The sequence below is a fragment of the Haemaphysalis longicornis genome, unplaced genomic scaffold, assembly GCF_048455015.1.
Source record: "Haemaphysalis longicornis isolate Haplotype H1 unplaced genomic scaffold, Haemaphysalis longicornis Haplotype H1 scaffold_1, whole genome shotgun sequence".
In the NCBI taxonomy this organism is placed as follows: Eukaryota; Metazoa; Arthropoda; class Arachnida; order Ixodida; family Ixodidae; genus Haemaphysalis; species Haemaphysalis longicornis.
The window spans coordinates 59,554,602-59,570,646 of NW_027526203.1; the positions used below are offsets into that span (position 1 = coordinate 59,554,602).

The 16,045-nt window shown below is 45.4% G+C and overlaps 1 protein-coding gene across 1 annotated transcript in view; it reads left to right on the top strand.

The window, feature by feature from the left end:
- LOC144174007 (tachykinin-like peptides receptor 86C) overlaps positions 1-16,045 on the top strand; it is a 965,900-nt gene that overhangs the window by 49,968 nt on the left and 899,887 nt on the right. The window lies entirely within an intron of this gene.

The following is a 16,045-nucleotide window of genomic DNA, read 5'->3' on the forward strand; positions in this document are numbered from 1 at the left end:
ACGAGGGACGGGGCAGGGCCTGAGCAAGAGGAGCTTCGCACCTAAAATGCTTTATTGGATGATAGAGTGCGCTTGTATTTAATGAAATACTTTTAAAATGCGCAATATCGTGTATTTTCTAAATGGCGTAACGAAAGCGAAAAAGGCAAAAAGATTTCCGCCCATCTCCACTAACGTGAAACCTGAGGAGGGCGAGAAATGCAGTGTATAAGGGTATTCTTGGCGCCTTGGGGTTTTTGCCCACGGAGATGAAACCATTCAGGAGTAGAGGTATACAGTTTGGCTGTAAAAGTCTCGTGTCTTTGAAGCACGAAGCATTCTAACGCGATGCGTTGGAAAACGAGTGTCCCGGTAGGTTCTTTTGGTTGGCGTTTTTGATAACGGAGATACAACGCTCGAGCGCGATGCGTCGGAAAACGAGTGTCCCGGTGTTTTAGTACCACGACTACAAGAAACGGTGACGACGACAGGAGACGCCTACAGCCCGAGCGCCTCAGAGGTTTCACACCTGAAATCTTAAAAATACGGCATAGCGCCGTCCAGGGCCTCAACAAGATGTCCACGAAAAAATGGTGGCGATTCAAAAAGAAGTGACTTTTTAGGAATTTATTTCACACACCGAACTTTGCTTTAAACCCTGGAGATAAAAGGGTGGGTACAGGAATAATAAAATTTCTTAGACAAAAATATTTTTAGCGAGCATTGTGGGCCACGCAAAGATGGGCCACAGTTTGTACTGAAGAAATCCGTGACGGTCGAAATTACGGCTGGCAGGTTTGGCATGCAATGGCCTACTCGTTGTACCGTTTCGTTACATATAGTGAGGACGATGGTTTCAGCGGGCTTAGTTATAAATATTTAGATTTATTCATATTGACTTCAAACCCCACTGCCATTATATCTGGTTATGGTTCGTCAAGCATTTTTTGCAGGTGTTCTGCAGACTCCCTTCCCAGGTTGTATCAACTGCAAATGTGGAACGGTTAAGTATTCTCCATTTATTCGTAATACTGTGTTTTCCAAGCCAAGCTTCCTCAATACCGCCTCCAGACATCCTCAGAAGAGTTCGGGCGAGATGATGTCTTCTTGCCGCACGGAATTTCATATTCGGAATATGTCGCTTTCGTTATATCCTGCCAGTACATCCCCAGTATATGTCGTCTAGAAGACTTATGTAGGTCTCCTCTATCCAGTTGTCTTTTAATACTTTAAGCACAGAGGTGGTGTGCACTGAGACAATGCTTTTTCGTAGTCTACAAATGCCATGTAAAGGGGATTAGTATAGGTTGATAATTTTTGTTACTTGATTGACGACATTGATTTGATCCATTGTTGAGTACCCGTTCCTAACTGGAGCCTCCTCTATCGGTTGTTGGGAATCTAGGCGGTCACATATGCGGTTTGCTATTACTTGGGTAAGCCGTTTGTGTACAACTGAGGGTAGGCTAAGGGGTCTGCAATTCTTAAGGTCTTTGGAATCTCCCTTCCTGTTAATCAGAATTATTTTAGCGTTTTTCCTGGCTATTGGGCACATTTAGTATTTTTAAGCATTCTGAAATAGTGCAGCAAGTTCTTTCTGTACAATATCTTCTGCCGCTTTTAAAAAGCCACCCTTATGCCAGCGGCACCCGCAGCTTTTCCTCTCATGCTCTTGAGAGCCCTTTCTACTTGCTCGTTAGTTAGTAGTGGGACATCACAAGCTAAACTTGTACGCTGAGTAGCTTCCCCTGCCTAACGTCGCTGGTGTATAGCCTGGCGTATACTCCTTCTGCTACTTTTACTATCGCGTCCATCTTGTGCGTAATGTTACTCTGCTTGTCTCCGAAAGCGTACAATCTGTACTTGCCGTTAGCGAGATTTCTCTTAGTTGCTTCTAGGTTTCCTCCTATTCCCAGCGCTTATACATCGCTGCCATTTTTGCACGCCCAAACGTCATTCGTCTTACTTCTGTTAGAACCAATTTCGACAGCTCTGCTAATTCAGTTTGATCCACGGCACTCGAAGATTTCATGATTTCACCTTTCACAATTATTTCCTTTGTTTTCTCACTTGAGCCTAAAGATTATTTCCTACGTGCTAGTTCTCCCACAGCGGCTTCTGCCATTATTAGGTCGTCATTTAGCCTGTCTACACTATCGTGGTTCTCCTAGTTTAGAAGAGCGACTTTGTTTCTGAGGGTTACTATAAATTCCTGCATTGGGGCTTAGACTGACCTCATGTTGGGTTTCTGGCTTTTCATGAGTTTTCTTCTATCGCTTTTGATACAGCCTTAGTTTACGCCTACTCATCCTACGATCGCTGCTCAGTATCTTAACTAGCACCTCCACGGACCGCACATCTCCAGCGTTGTCACTTAAAAGTCCATTTCGTTTTTGGTTGTACCATCAGAAATTGTCATGTTTATTTTATACTCCTTCGTTTGCAGAAGAAAGTGTTCATTGGCCTCACCTTACTTCTTTCCGCAAATCCAAACAGTGTATCTCCTCGACTGTTGCGAGTGCCTATTCCAAAATTGCCTAATGATTTTAACGCGATAGCGTTATCAGGCTCATTTTTCAATGCCGGCCACTATCAGCCGTACTCATCAAGCCTCCGTGGAAAGGCGTCATCGCTACCACCCGGAAGCTACAACCGAGATTGCGAGGTGCGAGTGTTCATCTAAATCTGGAATATAGCACAACGGCAGCTGGACAATTATGATACAGCGAAGACGAAAGACAGGAGACGCAGTACCAGCAGGTGCCGCGCCTGCGCAGCGAACTCGTTCTAAGCCCTATCGGTGCCAGCATGCTCGAAAGACACGGTTGCCAAAGGTTCCCGCACCAGACGCCATCACACCGAAGCTCCTCTCCACCGGAAGGTAAAAACTTTAAATCTTCGGTAATTCCCGTGCCGAAGCCACAGCTAGATTACGAGGCCGGCAGCGGTGGAAGGATTCGGGCTAATTTGGAGAACCAACGGATCTCTAAAGTGATCGGAAATCTCGACATACTCGGCGTTTTTGTTTTCAGCTTCCATCAGGAAAACTGCCGCCGCCGCCGAGACTGGATCCCGCGTCTTTTTGTCCAGAAGGACAATACCTTACCCACTAAGCTATCGCGACGTCTTTCCCAACGATAGTCATGCCGGCGCCTGCATTAGGTCACCAAAATAAAATAGGGGGAAAGGATTTACACCAGTCTCTTAAAAAACCAAGGAAGGCATAGATTACAAGCTCATAAGACCTAAAATAAAACCCAATAGGTAGCGTGTAATACATGAATTTATTGTGCGCTATTCCCACGGTTCTGTTTCTGCCGGAAGATCGTTTGGCAAAGGACGGAAGTCGCCACGCGGCAAAGTTTGAAGTTACAGTAAAAATAGGGGCGGATATATTTCAGAGAGCAGTCTCGTAAGAATGCTCGGCGTGGCCGTAGAGTACAGCGGCAGAGTGGAACTCGCAATCGCCGAAAAAGAGAAAATCTTTAACCACTTGCCCACATTTTTAAAACGCCTAACTACGAGAGGAGCAGGGATGAAAGACAACGCGATTAGAGCCTTGCAGCCGCTGATCATGAGATGAATTTCACGGAGCCTGCCGTACTACTGACTTATCCACCGCAAAGAGGGTGAGGTGAAATCAACACCGTGATCAGGACAGCATGTACAAAAGCCCTTCGAATCCCAATTTTTCACGTGAGACAAACTGACAACAGGTGGGACATCAGGGTGACAGAATGGACACCCACAGACCAGTCTAGAAGAAGGGGAAGGCTTTTGGCTCTGTGGAAGGATGAAGTAAGAGACAGTGGAGCATAGAAGCGGGTGGCGGTCTACGGAAGAGGCATTCAACCTGCCGTGGACATACATTGGCTGTTGATGACGTTGATAACGAATACGTCCTAAAACTGTGTCTTTAAAACACAATTGAAGACATCAAAGAAACCGCTCTCCTGGCACCAACGGCGTAGCTCGGAAAACAAAATCTCGACGGGACATCGGATCGAAGACAGGACGCCCCCCCCCCCCCTTCCGAAAAATTATCTTCTGTACAACTACACGTTCATGTCATTGATCCAGCCACTCCGCTTTAAAACTCTGAAGCAAACACACGGATCCAAACATACCAGGGAGAGGCAATATGACAGAATAAAGGTCGTTGGAGGATATTCAAATATCATGAGAGTGCAGTACACGCCGACTCCGGGACGTACGGGTAGGAGGCAGCAATTAGCATATTCGACTGCTCTGGCAATTTTTGTGAGTGCACGACCCTCCCACATACAGAAACAAAGAAGCGCAAGCTTGAGGGGTTCTCCTGGCAATCCGACTAGCAGTTTTATCAAAGAGAAGCGTAACGTCATTACAGGCTCTCAAAGAGCGTTCTAGGGTTGCCTGCAGGCAGAATACCTAAACGCTTCGATGAGATACTCCTGGTATACACCATCTCCCGTATACCCGCGCATTCCTCGTATACCCGATCACGAAGATACGCCGCGCTCGCACCGTTGCGACACATGCGCGTAAACGATAGCACGTACCTATGCGCTGAGACAGCAACATCGATTCCTGCAAACTAAAATACGAGGCTTGGTTAGTGCCCACAGCCATCGCGTACCTGGCCTGTGGAGGGATTCATTCATAATCCAGGGTTCCCCCCAGCACAGCGCAATGCAAGGGTTGATGGAGTGGAGCCTTACGCGCTGTACTTGCAGCCAACACCCTTCGTGTTGGTGTTGGTGCGACACGTTGGCTGGCCGCTGGTTTCACCTCACTCCCGCACTTATGCCGACCACCACAACGCGCCCAACTTGTATGTGACACATTGAGGCGGCTTGGTTTGGGCGATTCGCAACGTATTGATACGAAGCAGGCAGTATTTACACGGTATGTTTACTGTACGTATTTCATGTACATACGAGGAATACCAGGTGGGAAAGAGCGTCTAGCCAGCCAGGGAACGAAACAGCTCGCGGCGACTAGCGCAATGTCCTAATCCTGTTGCTTCTTTGGCGATGATTATTGCAGTGTGGCGCAGCACATCAATTGTCCTTTTGTGCGCGATGTAAGGTCTCTCGTAATAGAAGTATTTAATGCAACAGAGGAAGCTCATTACATGTTGTTTAACATGACGGGGTAAGAGAAAATGCTGCTGTGGGCAGCTTGACGTGCTGTCGCCCCGTTCGTATATTTGGGCAGCAGATGGCACGTCACAGTGTACATCCTACAGGATTCGCATGTATTCAATACAATGCAATTTCAATAAAATCTTGTTTGCACAGTATGCAATAAAAATCACATAAATGGTACTGTTACAACAAATGGGAACAAATGTTACAGAAATGAGAAGGCACAAGTTTATGCATTCTGTAGCGAAACACTGCTTACATACATAACCAGAGGTAATTAGGTTCGGGTAAAATAAACATAAAAAGGAATCAGTATTGCATGTGCAGGTGCCGTCATACGTAATTGTAACAAGCATTTGGGAACATCACAAAATGTTTGTCGTACTGGCTTTATGACAGCCCTTATCCATTTACAGGAAGCTTTTTCGCTTAAGGGGGACTCCTTTAAACACACACCAATGCAGCCAGGCAGTTTTCGGAAGAGAAATCTGTGTACATTTACGAGCCCGTGGTCCAATTACATTTGACGGCACCTGTACCTACCGCAGGAAGAGTTATAGAATGCAAGTTAACGCCATGTTCAATAAATTGATTCAGAAATTTAGGGACCATGTGTGACAACATTTGATTACCATATTTAGCTATGCAAAACCGAACTGTCCATTGTTCACCATATCGAGTGCTGTACACAGGCGCGTTAAAAATTAATTGCGCAAAACTAGAAAAGCATTCTCGTTACACTTTCCATCGCCTCCTAAACCGTGCTTAGGCTATAATAATAGAAATTGTCTGTACTGATCATGTGGAATCTTTTAAAAATAGAACCTGCTGGATTGTCGAAAGAAACGTTTGAAATCATGTGAACTGTTTTATTGTTACGACAGGCGAGCTTGGTTATATTTGAAGACGTTGTGCCACCCCATACGAGGAAACAATAACGAATGTAAGACCGGAACAGCTAATTGTATGTTAAAACTTAAGCTTGGTTTGCGTACGAAGTAAGTACCGATTCTGGTGGAATATGGGCTAGTTTTGTCATTACATGATCAATCTGGAAACCCCATAGTATATGTTCAAAGAAAAGTTATAACTAATGTTTTAATCCTGTTTACTACTTCGATTCTACTTCCGTTTAGAAACAGTTCACCCGCCATTATGCCCTTGGCTCTCACTCTAAAAATTACCGCTTTAGTTTTTTTCTGTAATAATACTTAGGCCGTTAGCTGAAGACCACGCAGCCTATTTTACGGGAATTTCACGGCCTCGCTTAAACAGTTTTTTGCGATCATTACCGGTTAAAAGCAAGGTCGTGTAGTCTGAGCAGATAACAAATTTGGCTCACTGATAACTTCGCATTATCTGAGTATTATATATATTAAACAAATAAGGACCCCGTTCTCTTTCCTGAGGGACGCCAGAGGGCGTCGGTTTAGTTAATTAAAGATTGACAGTTACCGATTGATACATATTCTTTAATAAGCTAAATATGTTTTTCATGAATTTAAGCGCTGTCCCACAGATTCCGTAATGCTGTACTTATTGTAAGAGAAGGTTCGGCTAAGTAAATCACCTGTTTCTGAGAACTTTCTGGGAATTCCTAGTGCAAAGTTTGCCCTTCAATATTTCCCGCAATGAATTCTTTCCTACCTAAAACAGACATTTCGATGGAGCGACCCTTCGGAAACCCATATTGAGATTCTGTCAATAAATTGTGTTTGTCTTTAAAAGCTGCAAAGCGCGTGTAAATAGCTTTCCCAAGTGATCTTGAAAAAATGGGCACTATAAAATTGTCCTGTAGCTGAATAGTCCATTTTACTCGCCCTTTTTGTGTATTGCAATCACTTTAGCTGTTGCGAACTCTGCTGGGAAGCTTCCATTGACCACACCGAGATTAAATACCTGGGTTAGAGTTGGTGTTATACGATCAGCAACAAATTTCCCTGGATGAATTTGAAAATCCAAAGCATCACAACAATGATTACTTTTATGTGCATGGGGGTTGAAAACACTTCAGACTCGGAAACAGGGCTTAAAAATAGGCTATCAGAGCACGTTTTCGACAGATATTGCCTCGTGTGAAAGAGGGAGGGTGCAAATGTACGAGGAATTCATTATAAGAATTACATAATTCAATGCCTCAAAATTTATTGCCATCAATTTGGAGTTGGACTAGCAGTCTTTTGGTTTCCAATAATAGAGCTAACCTTCTTCCGAAGGACAGGTGTGTTGTTGAAAGGTTCTGTGAAAACGTTATGAGATATCTTTTTTTTTTCAGAGATTGATCGTATGGAGACGATTGCGGAATAGATAAAATTTTTTTGCTAAGTTGGGGCCACGCGGGAATGAAACTTCTGGTACATAATGTCTTTACATGTTTTACTAAGTTCTTTGTAGTCCATCGCTTTCTGATTTTCGGAGGTCGTTTGAATAGTTTAAACGGAAAGTTGACGTTCGAACTTGAAGTTATTTATTTATTTATTTATTTATTTATTTATTTATTTATTTATTTATTTATTTATTTATTTATTTATTTATTTATTTATTTATTTATTTGATCATTTATTTATTTATTTATTTATTTATTTATTTATTTATTTATTTATTTATTACAGAAGAACGCCTACACTTTTCAGTTTGTACGATCACTGCTTAAGCCGTCCGCCGAGATATGGGTTAAAGTTCTTGGAATCCCGGTCCCTGAGGATGGCGGCTGCAGTGCGTGGCTTGACCAAATGAAGAAAACATGGCATCAACAGCTTCACATAATCAAACGCATAAGCAACGGTTAGGAGGGGCTACAACGGAGACACTCAAACTACTGACCCAGGCTGTCCTCACGAGCAAAGTGACATATGGGGCAGTATGCTTCGACTTCACTAAGGCTCAGTTGCAGCAGCTGCAGGTGCTACATCGTGAGAGCCTTCTAGCCATCACTGGCCTTGCCAAACATGCCAGACTCGAGGAGCTATACAAGCATACTCAACTCCCAGCTCTCACAGAAATCATTCGAACCCGTCAGGAAGGCCACGACTTCCGACGAGCATCCACTCTCGACGGCCGTGCGCTACTTGCGCTACTGCCACAATGCGCGGCACCACAACATCCCATCCCTTTGCCGCTTTCACCATGGGATGACCTCATCGTCGTTAACCCGAAGCCACTCCCAGTCACCGGTCCTACGCTTCGTCATTCCAACCAACACAGACGCACAGCTGAAATGACCGAGCGGTTTCCACATAGCGCTGTTTATACCGACGCCACTTGGGACCCAACCACGAATACTGCCGGATTAGCGGCCATTCACTCGACATTTCAAGCCACCTGTCAACAAGAATACCCAACAGCGCCATCGTCTAACCACCTCCAACTCGGAGCAATATTACTGGCTGTCCGACAAGTTCCAATTTCTCACTGGCCTACTAACCAGTGTCATTCCACTATCTTCACAGCCAGCCAGGCGGCATTCCGCGCATTGCGCCGGGTGCCTTATCAGAATTCTATCTGTGCGTCCATCAAGTTGCTTGCCCGGAGGCTACATTGTACAACAGGACTACAAATTCCGCTAGACTGGGTGCCAGGGCACAGCGTCAACTCCTCCAAGGAGGCCGCGCGCGCACTGGCGAGCGATGTTCTTTCCACCCGGTCCCACCCAGTTTTGCCTCACCACGACCCCAACTTGGACCCCTTTGAAGCCCGTGCCACCTACCAGCGATGTGCTAGAGCTCGACTCCGCAGCCACATCCATGCCAATGACTACCCGTTACCTGCAGGACTGCCACGTGGCCTTCAGGTCCTAATCCACAAGGCTCGTGCTAGGGCGGCGCTTACAGAGGACATCCTTTTCAAGTGGCGTTCTTACATACAAAAAAAGGGCGGCCACCCGTTCTCCCAGGCGCTACCGCAAGCAATTCACCTCCGCCGGCCATGACACCACCCACGTGCGTCCCGTGCTCTTCAGGAGCCACACCGACCATTGAACATCTCCTTTGGACGTGTCCGGTAGTGCACGCGGAGCGCACGTCTTGCAAACACAGCAGCGTTACGTGTTTGACGGACTGGCTCTACCCACCCGCAGCCACAGCCAAGCAGGTGTTTGCCTCCTTGTGGGACTTCGCTCTCTCTACTGGTGTTTATCTGAGAATGTAAAGTTTTCCCGAACTGACACCACCCTCCCCACCCGCCCCCAAATAGGCCGAGTCGCCATCCTTGTGTCAATAAAGTTTCATTTATTTATTTATTTATTTATTTATTTATTTATTCATTTATTTATTTATTTATTTATTTTTGTTTTTTTTTTATTTGTCATACCGTTTGGGCTAGAGGCATAACAGAGGGGATTCTGGGACAAACAAAACGAAAAAAGCATTAAAATACAACAAGTATGCTAACCAAATATATTAGCCTGCTTACACAATATTACCTAATGCATTGTGAAATAGAAGACTATAATGTATGGCCATGACATCTTCGGGAAGGCAGGTTCACTCGCTTGATGTTCTCAGGATGAATAACTCGGGAAAATTGTTCGATACCAACTTTGTGAGCGTGATCGATTCGGCGACAAATGTATTGGGGTTGACAAATGAGTTGGTTGAGCAGGATGAGATGATGGTATAGTTTGAGAAACAATGTAACACGAAAACTGGTTCGACGGGAAGGAAAACATGGGAACTCGGCGATGGATTTCAGGGACGTGATACTTCAAGTACGGTTATAAATGGAGCGAATTAAGCCAAGAGAGTTACTTTGAATTAATTCAAAAGGAGTAATTAGATGATCGCGGTTATGTGTCCTACACTGGCGTAGCATACTCGAGTTTTGATCAGGTTTGTGGTTTACTAAGAAAAAGTTTCAATGAGGTTGGTGAGTTCGAGAAGGTACGGCGCAGATAAAGCACCATTCGATTCGCTTTCCCAATTATATGTTCCATGTGAAGCATCCAATTTAGGTTGGCTGAAATGTGGACTTGAACTGATTAGAAAAAAAACATTAACGTTTTTATCGATGATGGTTGGATTTTTGTGGCGCAAGGCCAGCGTTATCATTCGAAATTTCTGCCCAAGGTAGGGCTAAATGTCAGCCACGAAAGCGCATAAAGTTTTCAATAGTAATAGTGCGAACTAAGATGCTAGGCTAAGGTTGGGATTTATGGTGCCGGAGGGCAACGTATAGTGGAGATGGTCGCTCATGTTATAGGCTTTTACATTCGCCTTTTTATTGTTGATATAGTTGCTTACGAAGAAAAATCAAGAAGTGTTGAAGAGAGTGCAGTTACTATTGTTGGTAAATCAACAGCTGTATTCAGACAAAAACATTAACCTGACACGCTTATTACTGACATGTGTAATTGTGGAGATAGAAATTATAATGCTCACCGCAGACTACGTCATGCTTATTTATATTGCAAAAGAGAAAAAAAGTTTCAAGGTGATCAAGTTTTCACTGGTAGGGCGTTATACTAGCAAAATGGCGTTGTTGAAAAGGTGCAAGGTCAGTATTTCAAAGCAACACACTCCACCTTCGCGACGTGATAGTCGGTTTAACTAAAAAAAACGTTGTAGTGGGGCATATGGAGAACATTGTCATCTACGAACCATGCTTCTGACAGCATTATAACATCAAATTCCAATTGGCATATACCAAAAAATGTTTAGGAACTTGCATATTTCTTGTAAGCCGACTGGGAATTTAGCTTACAAAATTTTAGACTCCACATAAAGTCGTTCCCAAGGTGCAGTCACAAATAATACGGTGTGCTGCACATGGAATGGACCTATGCTATGTCTTAGCAAGCAGCATAAGCTAAGCAATCCCTGCGAAGTCGTCTCCTCCGGATCGTCTGCCTAGGATCTATCCTTTCTTGTGGAAAAAAAGGCAAAAGGTATTTTGGCCGGCCCCATACTCAGTTATCCATGGAAGTGTCCGACATTGTTTCTTTAATTTCTCCTGGATGCAGACGAGTGACTTCGCTTTCCTTACTTCTTTCGGGCGGTATAATTGCCGTCTTTGACAGAGTGGCTTCCAAAGCGGAAAGTGATAACAGGCCCGGCTCTGAGAGCAAACGATGCGCAGCAGTCCCGTCACTGTCTTTCAGTTCGGTGACCTCGAATTTCGCGGCGATTTTGTTTACTTTACCAAGCACGTCTTATTTATCGCCCCTGGGTACCCCCCTTGAATTCTATGCTTAGCGTTCCCTTTCGAAGTTTAGCATTCATTCGCGTAGTTTTTTATCTCTGTGATTTGCTTAGGTCTTGAGGCGGCTTCGACGTGCTGCTGTGTACAAGGACACGCTTGCCTTTAACCATTGCTTAAAACTAACGGGAAAAAATTGGGCCTGTGCTCTCCACAGGGCAATTATGACGCCGTGGGAGGCTTTTGTAGTTTTCGCTGTTGGTTTTAACGCGACTGCGTTATTAGGCTCATTTTGCGATTTCCCCGTGCCTGCTAGCCGTCCGCTATTAGCCGTGTTCATAAGGCGTCCACAGAAATACGTCACCGCTGCCACCCGGAAGCTACGACTGGGGCAGCAATATTTGAGGGTTCCGCCGCATTGTATTTTGCCGCAACGGTAATTCAGGTTTGCAAAGGGCAATGATACCACGCCTCATACGAAAGAAAAGACACGCGTTTTCAGCAGGTGCCACGCCTGCGCGGGGAAGGTAGTTCTGTGCCGATTCGGTGGTAGCATGCTCGGCAGGCACGATCGCCAGCTGTGCCGGCAACTTACATCATTACAGAAAAACGCGTTTCCACTAGAAGATCAAAAGTATAAATTTCCCGTAACTCATCCGTCAATGCTACACGTTAGATACGAGGTGCGTGGGAATGAAAGTCCCCGGAATAATTTAGACCACCTTACGAACTTTAACGTGCGCTGAAATTGCGACAAAATGGTGTTTTTGTGAAAACGGCCGCCACGGCCGGGATTCGAACCCGCATCCGTGGGCTCAGCAGCGCACCGCCTTACCCACTGAGCCACCGCGGCGCGTTTCCTACCGGGACTTATGCCAGCACCAACATTGGATGGCGTAACTGAAACAGGGAAAAAATGATTGACGCCAGTCTGTCAGACATCAAAGAAGGCATATATTATAACCAGAAAACAAGTAAAATAACGCCCACTCTATATGATCTAATCACATAAGTTTTCAAAATACATTGCAATACTTCCATGGTTCTGCCTCCGCTGCAAGCTCGGATTGGCAAACGACAAATGGTGCCTGGCGGCCGAGTTAAAAATCACCCTGAAAATAAGTACGGATGTCCTCCAAGAGACCAGTCACGTAAGAATGCTCACCGTGGCTCTGAAGACAAGCGGCGCTGCCAAACTCACAACCACCAAAAAAATATTTAACCAATTTTATAAACTTTAACAAACGTTTAGTCCACAAACAAAATGCCCAACCAAGAGAAAAACAAGAAAAATAAAAGAAGCGATAAGACTCGTGCAGCCACTGATCATGAGCCGATTATTGCAGACCCTACGGTACTACAAATTTACCCGTTCCAAAGTAACTGATAGAAACACTTTCATCAGGACAGCATATGAGCAGCCCTCAAAATTGCAGTTTTGAGCGTAAGACAAGCTAACAACGGATGGACCACCAGGGTAGCAGAATGGACATGCATAGACGGGTCTCGAAGAAGAGGAAGGCCATAGGGATAAAATAACAATATTCAAGGCAAAGAATCGACTCGGACAGCGCAGGACAGGAGCGGGTGGAGGTCAATGGGAGAGACCGTCACCCTTCTGTCGTCCTAAATACGATGTTAGTGCTAATGACTATGAATATGTCCTCAAGGTGTGTCTTCCTAACGCATTACAAGAAATCGGAGAAACCACTCTCCGAACACCAATAGAGCGGATGGAAAAACAAGGCATCGTATAGAAGACAGGCACTCCCCTCCCTTTGAAAAGAAATTACTGCACACCATGACTGACCTGTCACCAATCCAGCGACTACGCGTCAAAACTCCTGTACCAAACACTATGGACCCAACGTACATAAGAAGAGGCGATATGGAAAGATCAAGTTCATTTAACGGAAAGTTTCAAAATTATGAGGCCACAGCATACCCTGACTCCGGGATGTACGAAAGCACGAGGCTGCAAAAGTCGTTATTGACTACTCTGGAAATCTTTCCGACTTCTTGACCCTCCAATATACAGGAAGATAGAAGTGGAAGTTTGAGCCATCGTATCGGCATCCGAGTAGCGGGAGTATCAGATGGAAGCGTAACATTATTACTGACTCTCAAAGGACATTACTGTTTTCTGCAGGCAGATTACCTAAGCACTTCGGTAAGATATTCCCATCCACAATGCAACAAGTTAACGACTTCCCCTGGGCACCCAGACCCAATGGCCTGGAACCGAACGACGCTCTGACCAAGAGGCACACGAACTTACGTACCGTGCTCCTTGCGACCACGACTACCACACTGCCCTCCTCGAAAAATGTTAAGAACGAATCCAAATCCTATGTCTAGGGCCACGATCTTTCACCCTTGCTACAACGAAGTCGCAATAGAGAAGACTCAAACTCTGCGGACGAAAAACCAACACAAGTATCTGAAGATTTATGTACGTTAATGTGTGAGGTTGAAACATCATACATTAACTTAAATCTAAGCGATAATAGGAGAAATATTCACTCTCTTGCACGCATCCTAGCCATGTCCAAGGGTATGGTCAGGGGAGAAACACTTAAACATAACATATTCTACTCCTTCGAGATATGGGAGGCAGCATTGACCAGCTGCATCCCATGTGAAAGGGCTGCATCTTCAGGTTCCACTCTTGAGCTCTCTGTCGTCTCTTTACCCTGTTCCTGTTTTCCTAAACCACAACTATTTCTTCCTGAACAGAGAACACACACACACACGCGCACACGCACACGCACACGCACACACACACACACACACACACACGCACACGCACACACACACACACACGCACACGCACACGCACACGCACACACGCACACGCACACGCACACGCACACACACACGCACACACACGCACGCACACGCACACACACACACACGCACACGCACACGCACACGCGCACGCGCGCACACGCACACATGCACACACACACACGCACACGCACACGCACACGCACACACACACACACGCACACACACACACACACGCACACGCGCATGCTCACGCGCACGCGCACACGCACACACGCACATACACACACACACATACACTCACACTCTCTCTCTCTCTGTCTCTCTCTCTCTCTCTCTCTCTCTCTCTCTCTCTCTCTCTATCTCCCTATTCGTAAAAAGCCAAATTGTTCCGCCAGGCATAGAAATGACAGAATAAACATTTTCAAACACAGCCACTGACGCCTCATCGCACAAACGGACCAACACCTTTTATGGGAAACTTTTCCCGTTCACATTTTAATCAACAGAGGGCAGAGATCTTTTGTCTTTCCTAGAAGACGGCCATTAAAAACCCTCGCAGCTAATCTTTCTCTCTTCGATCTCTTTTAGTGCTCGTGAAGCATTGATTGGAAATGCAACAACTGCGCACGAAAACACTCCGCGGGAGTTGAAGTATCGCTATTGCGCCTTTCATCTTAGGATACAAACGTTGATGTCCGTGCAACTTTTTTTCTCGTTTCATCTCTTCTCTAGTTGACGCTTGTTTTATCAAGCACAGCGTCTTTTTATGTGGTTTCTCAGTTACTCGCGGGAGCAGGCTGCACTGAATGGGCCGTCGTGATTTGTTGTTCCATTGAAGGTTTTTTAAATTGTGAAATTTCGTTAAATGGTAATATTGCAGTATCTTTTAGTGATTACGTGGAACACTGGATTAGCTAGGCGTTTGCCATTTTAGTTGATCTCTAATGCCAGGTTTCTTCCCTTGCTATTTCATTCCATTTTCTATTTGAGTTTTATTTTACATTCCCAATTTGCTTTTGCTGTATGTGTAGAGGGGAGGCTACGAAAATTATTCTCCCGCTCTCCTAGAAACATTTCGCAGCCCCATTTGCACTTTCCATCTCTACCCGCCGCGAGAGCTGAGTGGCTGAGGCGTTGTCCCCATACACGCGGGTTCGATCCCGGCCCTGGGTGGACGCTTGTCAGAAGAAAAAAACAAAAAGGCCCGTATGTTCCAGATTAAAAATCCCCTGGAGATGGTCAAAATTACTCCCCAGCCATCCACTACGGCCCACCTCATAACCAAGGTGTAGCTCTCACGTGTAAAACTCTACATAAGAAAACAATGCCATCCTTTTCCGTACCGTTCACGCAATGAAAGGGAGGATAGCAAATGATGCATACTTACTTATGAACTGCAGGAGAGCAGGCAATCGGGCAAGCTGGAAAGCCCACATCTTGGGGTAAAAGCGCTCAACAAACAGGGGCGGCGAAAGAATAGCACCAAAGGTAAAGTGAATACGACGTATAATTAAGAAACGCACAAAACGATCGAAATGGATGGTGCCAATTCACCAGAGGGTCTGAATTCACAAGTATGCACGGAATGGCCTCCTCCGTTAGCAATATTTCTCACCTTACAGCGTCTAGTAAGGAGAGAAATCGTTATTAGGGGTGAAACCCCTTAGGGGCTCGGGCTGTCGTCGTTAATGTAGTTGTAGTATCACGTAGTCACTGTACTAAATCACCGGGACACTGGTTTTCCAACGCCTCGCGCTAGAACGTTTCATGCCCGTGGGAAAAAAGCGTGCTAAAAGAACACACGAGGACCCTCGTTATCCGACGCCTTGCGCTAGAAGGTTTCGGGTTTCAAAGACACGAGACTTACAGCAAAACTGTAGAGCTCTACCCCCCCGTGGTTTCATCACCCTGGGCAGAAACGCCAAGGTGCCAAGAATACACTTATACACTGCTTTCTTCGCTCCTCCTCAGATTTCACGTTATTGGAGATGGCCCGGGATTTTTTTATTATTAAA